Source organism: Etheostoma spectabile, chromosome 17 (assembly GCF_008692095.1).
Source record: "Etheostoma spectabile isolate EspeVRDwgs_2016 chromosome 17, UIUC_Espe_1.0, whole genome shotgun sequence".
NCBI lineage: Eukaryota > Metazoa > Chordata > Actinopteri > Perciformes > Percidae > Etheostoma > Etheostoma spectabile.
In genome coordinates, this window is record NC_045749.1 from 12256971 (window position 1) to 12263326 (window position 6356).

The 6356-nt window shown below is 39.2% G+C and overlaps 1 long non-coding RNA gene and 1 pseudogene across 1 annotated transcript in view; one reads left to right on the forward strand and one right to left on the reverse strand.

Moving 5' to 3' along the window:
• LOC116704953 (peroxiredoxin-like 2A) overlaps window positions 1-3159 on the reverse strand; it is a 4706-nt pseudogene extending 1547 nt beyond the window's left edge.
• Window positions 1-6273, forward strand: part of LOC116704957 (uncharacterized) — a 7941-nt gene extending 1668 nt beyond the window's left edge. The window contains exons 2-3 of the long non-coding RNA XR_004335815.1: window positions 3445-3521; window positions 5829-6273. This is a non-coding gene — a long non-coding RNA (uncharacterized LOC116704957). The remainder of the gene's footprint in view (window positions 1-3444; window positions 3522-5828) is intronic.
• Window positions 6274-6356: the final 83 nt, after the last annotated feature.

Below are 6356 nucleotides of genomic sequence, written 5' to 3' on the forward strand. Positions count from 1 at the left end.
AGTTCTGACTCTCGGGACAGAAAGCAGACCTGTCCCAGATGACCTGAGAGGTCTGGTGTAGCAGCAGATCAGAAATGTATTTAGGCCCTAAACCTTTTAGTGATTTATAAACTAGCAAGAGTACTTTGAAATCAATTCTTAGAGGCACAGGAAGCCAGTGTAAGGACTTGAGAACTGGAGTGATGTGATCCACTTTCTTGGTCTTAGTGAGGACTCGAGCAGCAATTGAATCAACTGCAGGTGTCTAATTGATTTTTTTAGGGAGACCAGTAAAGACACCGTTACAGTAGTCAAGTCTATTGAAAATGAAAGCATGGACTAGTTTTTCCAAATCCTGTTGACACATAAGTCCTTTAACCCTTGATATACAGTGCCTTGCGAAAGTATTCGGCCCCCTTGAACTTTTCAACCTTTTGACACATTTCAGGCTTCAAACATAAAGATATAAAAATTTTATTTTTTGTGAAGAATCACCAACAAGTGGAACAAAATTGTGAAGTGGAACGAAATCTATTGGATATTTTAAACTTTTAGCAAATAAAACTGAAAAGTTGTGCGTGCAAAATTATTCAGCCCCTTTACTTTCAGTGCAGCAAAAATCACTCCAGAAGTTCAGCGAGGATCTCTGAATGATCCAATGTTGTCCTAAATGACTGATGGTGATAAATAGAATCCACCGTGTGTGATCAAGTCTCTGTGTAAATGCACCTGCTCTGTGATGTCTCAGGGTTCTGTTGAAAGCGCGAGAGAGCACCATGAAGACCAAGGAACACACCAGGCAGGTCCGTAATACTGTTGTGGGAAGTTTAAAGCCGGATTTGGATACAAAAAGATTTCCCAAGCTTAAACATCCCAAGGAGCACTGTGCAAGCGATCATTTTGAAATGGAAGAGTATCAGACCACTGAAAATCTAGCAAGACCTGGCGTCCCTGTAAACTTTCAGCTCAGACAGGAGAAGACTGATCAGAGATGCAGCCAAGAGGCCCATGATCACTCTGGATGACTCGCAGAGAACTACAGCTGAGGTGGGAGAGTCTGTCCATAGGACAACAATCAGTCGTACACTGCACAAATCTGGCCTTCATGGAAGAGTGGCAAGAAGAAAGCCATTTCTCAAAGATATCCATAAAAAGTCTCGTCTAAAGTTTGCCACAAGCCACCTAGGAGACACACCAAACATGTGGAAGAAGGTGCTCTGGTCAGATGAAACCAAAATCAAACTTTTTGGCCACAATGCAAAACGATATGTTTGGCGTAAAAGTAACACAGCTCATCACCCTCAACACACCATCCCCACTGTCAAACATGGTGGTGGCAGCATCATGGTTTGGGCTGTCTTTTCTTCAGCAGGGACAGGGAAGATGGTTAAAATTGAGGGGAAGATGGATGCAGCCAAATACAGGACCATTCTGGATGAAAACCTGTTGGAGTCTGCAAAAGACCTGAAACTGGGACGGAGATTTATCTTCCAACAAGACAATGATCCCAAACATACAGCAAAATCTACAAAGGAATGGTTCACAAATAAACTATCCAGGTGTTAGAATGGCCAAGTCAAAGTCCAGACCTGAATCCAATCAAGAATCTGTGGAAAAAAGAATGAAACTTCGTTCACAAACGCTCTCCATCCACCTCACTGGCTCCAGCTGTTTTGCAAGGAAGAATGGGCAAGAATTTCAGTCTCTCGATGTGCAAAACTGATAGGACATACCCCAAGCAACTTGCAGCTGTAATCGCAGCAAAAGGTGGCTCTACAAAGTATTAACGCAAGGGGGCCAAATAATTTTGCACGCACCACTTTTCAGTTTTTTATTTGCTAAAAAAGTTTAAAATATCCAATAAATTTCGTTCCACTTCACATTTGTGTCCCACTTGTTGGTGATTCTTCACAAAAAATCTTTTTTTATATCTTTATGTTTGAAGCCTGAAATGTGTCAAAAGGTTGAAAAGTTCAAGGGGGCCGAATACTTTCGCAAGGCACTGTATTCTTAAGGTGATAATATGAAAGACTCTTGGCTGGCTACAAGAAGCGTTTTAAAAGCTGTGATAAAGGGAGCAGTACAAGGTATTAACTCTGCAGGGTGCCCAAACTTTTGCAGACGCCATTTTTTTGTTTGTTGTTATTTTGAAAGTGTAAATGATGGAAATTAAATCTAACTTTTTGTGACATATTATACAAATGTCTAATCTGTCATTTGATGCCTTTTGGAGATTTTTCCATCTTTTCTTGACTTCTTTATGCACATTAATAAAAAAATTTACTTGGGGTGCCCAGATTTTTCGAGCCCCACTGTGAAAAAGTGTTTGATAAAAATACCCTGACTTCGATACCGATTCCTTCGTCCAAAGTGTTCATTAGTGTTATTAGTTCAGAGGGTAAAAATAAACAGTGTTTCCTTGTTGCACTGTGATGGCAGAATAGCAACACAAAGATGGAATTTCATACTGAAAATCTGTAACCTTTTCAGTGCAAAAGTACAGCATGTTAATTGATTCTACTTGTTTCTCTTTTTGGACTCACCGCCTCCACTGGTTTTCAGTTCTGTGTCCTCCAGTACTTCTAAGTTTGCCCATGCTGGTTTGGACAGGAACCAGTCTGTGACGGAGCTTATGAGCTTTGCAACAAACAGGCTCAACGCCTTCAGGACCACGGTCACACTCCACATGACCCTAAACACACTCCGCAGGTCCTCTACAGAGAAAACATGTAAAAGACTCTGCTTCAGGAACTTTTACGATTAAGATGTTTTACCGTCAGTCAGATCACTTTGCCATGGCTATTTATATCTTTACACAGATAACCAGATGCATTAATGCATGCTTTGTTAATTTGCTTTGTTAAAATGCTTTGCTAACCATATATTAATAAAAGCAACATACCTAAAAGATGAAAGTCTTAAAGGCTAACATTTAACTTAACATTTGTTTGAAAAATATATGCCAAACGGAACTGTAAAAAGGTGATACTCACCAGAATGTGCCTCGCTGCTAGTGTGAAGGAATCTGTTTGCAACCGGCCCCTTAAGCCGTCTAAACTCCCATTAGTCCCCCTCACAATGAAAGTGCTTATATGAACGTAACATGATAGGAATTTCTCAAAGACTGCTGTGAAACAAGGCTCATGTTGAGCTCAATCCTCAGTACCAGGTACAGCTTGGTGCAGAGTGGAGCTCACATCAAATAGCGATGTGACAGCCTTCTTAAATAGTGATTTAATCAGTTATGTTGCCTTTATTATTTTAACTTCCATAAATATAATAAATAGCATATGTAATTCAGCATTTGACAACAATACAAATACACCCAAAGTCTCCTGATCTTTTTAGTTAAATTAATGAACACCATCAGAATTTCTTATTTTAACTGCTGACATAAATACGTGTCAATTGTGGGCATACAAATGTCTTTTGTAAGATTTGGCTTTTTATTTGTTATCTCTTCAGGTCAGTCCCAAGGTAGCCGCAGAGTTTCCTGAGATCACATTCCAGCTGGCTCAGAGCAAGACGGCCCCCTGCAGGAGGTTAGTGACATTATAGGGCAGACACACAGTCTGCTTAGTGGCGGAATTCAGGGCTGCAGCTAACAATTTTGTTCATTACTGATAATTAAACTATTTTCTCAATTATAATCATTTTGTCTATACATTGTCAGAAATTTGTGATAGCCACTAGAATTTCCCTGGACCCAAGGTGACGTCTTCAAATTACTTGCCTAAAAATATTGAGTTTAATATCATGCATGACGAAAGTTCAGCATAAAATCCTCACAGAGGCTGGGCCCTACATCTTTTTGCATTTTTATTTGAATAATGACTAAAATTATTAATTGATTATCAAAACAGTTGCTGACTTAACTATTCTAATGGAAAATTGATTCTTGATTAGATAATACATCATTTGACTCATATGAAATTGAGAAATAAATGAAAAAGACATAAATGAGAAAAATATCTTTATATCTACAGTACATTATCATATAGATTTGGTCCATCTTCTAAAAAACATCCTGTCTCTATTGTATGACCCTTTTTTACAACCACCACCAGTGGAGATAACCGTTTTATAGAAGAGCCATTGATAAAAACCCAGTCCACCCAGTACAGTGTAGTAAAGGGGGTTCAGGTAAGGGGAGTGTGTGTGAAGGGGGTGAACTTACATAATCTCTTTAAACCCTGTGTCAGAGTTGTATTGCTTTGTAATTACATCTTTCTAAAGTCAAGTAAAGTGAGCACATTGTCTTGCTCCTGCAAAACAATTTGTGTGATGAATATGCATGTCTATTGGTATTGTGGTAATATTTCACTCATTGGTGGCAGCTTTACAGAGGAATGTGCTGAGGGTCCAAAATGGGCTGAAATAGAGATGGGATAGGATGACCCTCCACGAGCCCAGCTGCTGCACTCCCTCTCGCTACTCTGCTCGGCCATATGCTAGGCTGTGTGTGTGTGTGGTGTGTGGTGTGTGGTGTGTGGGTGTTGTGTGTGTGTGTGTGTGGGTGTGTGTGTGTGTGTGTGTGTGTGTGTGTGTGTGTGTGTGTGTGTGTGTGTGTGTGTGTGTGTGTGTGTGTGTGTGTGTGTGTGTGTGTGTGCGCGCGTGTGTGTGTATAGAGTCTGCCTGGATGCTTGTTTGAAGTTGTAAACCGTTTCACATCATCTACTATAACAGTAATGGATGGCCAATGGATTCCCCCCCCCCCCACCATAGTAATGACAGTTATGAGGCTATGCTTGTGATTTAGCAGATAATCATCATAGAAAGAAGACTACTCAATGTACTGGAACATTTCACACATTCATAACACACAAGACTCTCATCATAAGGTTCAAGTGAGGTCTTAGTCTGATTAGACTGTTTGTCACTGATATTCTAATCCAACAATACACACACACAAACACACATACACACACACACACACACACACACACACACACTGCAAACATACACACATATACAGAACAGACTCTCCTTGGACAAGTGCTGCTCTAGTGTGGGGTGTGGGGTACCAACAGCCAATCACAGCTGAAGATTTGCAACCCACCTCTTGTGTGGTGTTGTCGCTTGCAGGCATTGGTTGACACGTGATATTCTTGTTGTGCAAGTGAAGCCAATCAGAGTAAAGTGGGCAGTAATAAAGGAAGGACAGGGAGTGCAATAGCAATAATAGTTATTATTTGCATCAGTTTGATGCCAGAATCTTCAAAAACTTTGTGAAAAAATTAAAAACAGTTCTATAATGCCAAAATTACTCCTAATAATTCTTTAACCGCTTTACCAAATATTCAGATAAATACACACAAGAAGCCACAAATTGAAGATGACAGAAATTACCTTAATGTTTAGAGCCAGCTAAAAAACAACAGTAGTAATAAAGAGAAATGTCCATAAACATACAGTAAACTAATTCTGGTGACAGACAGTGTAAATTAACTGCTGTTTATAGATATACAATTCCTAATTTAACAAGTTGTACACACTCCACAATCTCTCAACCAAGCAATACATGTAGAGCTGCAAAGAATAATATATTAGTTTTAGTTTAGCTAACTATTAAATTAATCGCCCACTGTTTTGATTATCGATTAATCGGTTTAAGTCATTTATTATTAAAAAAAGGATTTCTGATTCCAGCTTCTTAAATGTGAATGTTTTCTAGTTTCTTATCTCTGACAGTAAACGGAAAATCTTTGCGTTGCGTGGACAAAACAAGACATTTGAGGATATCATCTTGGGATTTGGAAAAACACTGATTGACATTTCCATTTCTGACAGTTTATAGACCGAAAACGTTTATCAACTAATCAAGAAAAAAAAATGTCTACGATTGGCAGAATCAAACTCATCCTGTGAGCTGTGACTGCCATCCAGATGAAACTGTTTGGTAACCAGACGGGCTCAGAGCGCGGAGCTGCCGAGCCAAACTGACCTTGGACCTGGGGAAAGACAAACAGGTGTTACCTGCATTTATCTGATCTTGTTCTGGGAAATTTGAATAGGACCGACTCAAAAACCCCAAAACAATGACCCCTTTTTTTTAAATGAAATTAAAGTGGGACAATATATGACATACCTTTTGATGTAGCCAATCAGACAGAAGGAGGAGATGTTGTCATGTCGGATTTGAGATTGATTCAGCCACATTGTGTGTTTTTTCTTTATAAAGTGTAATGTGGAATTATAGTATTAAAATGATGAATGTATAATGATTGTTTAGTTTTTTTTTACTTTTCAGGTTATTCAGATACACACTGCAACACAAAGGTCGTCAGGCTTTTATCATGTTGCTTGTCATCTTCTGAGGGAACCAACGGCTGTGGATAAACCTTAAGGAGGTTTTAAACTTTAAGCTTTATCTAGAG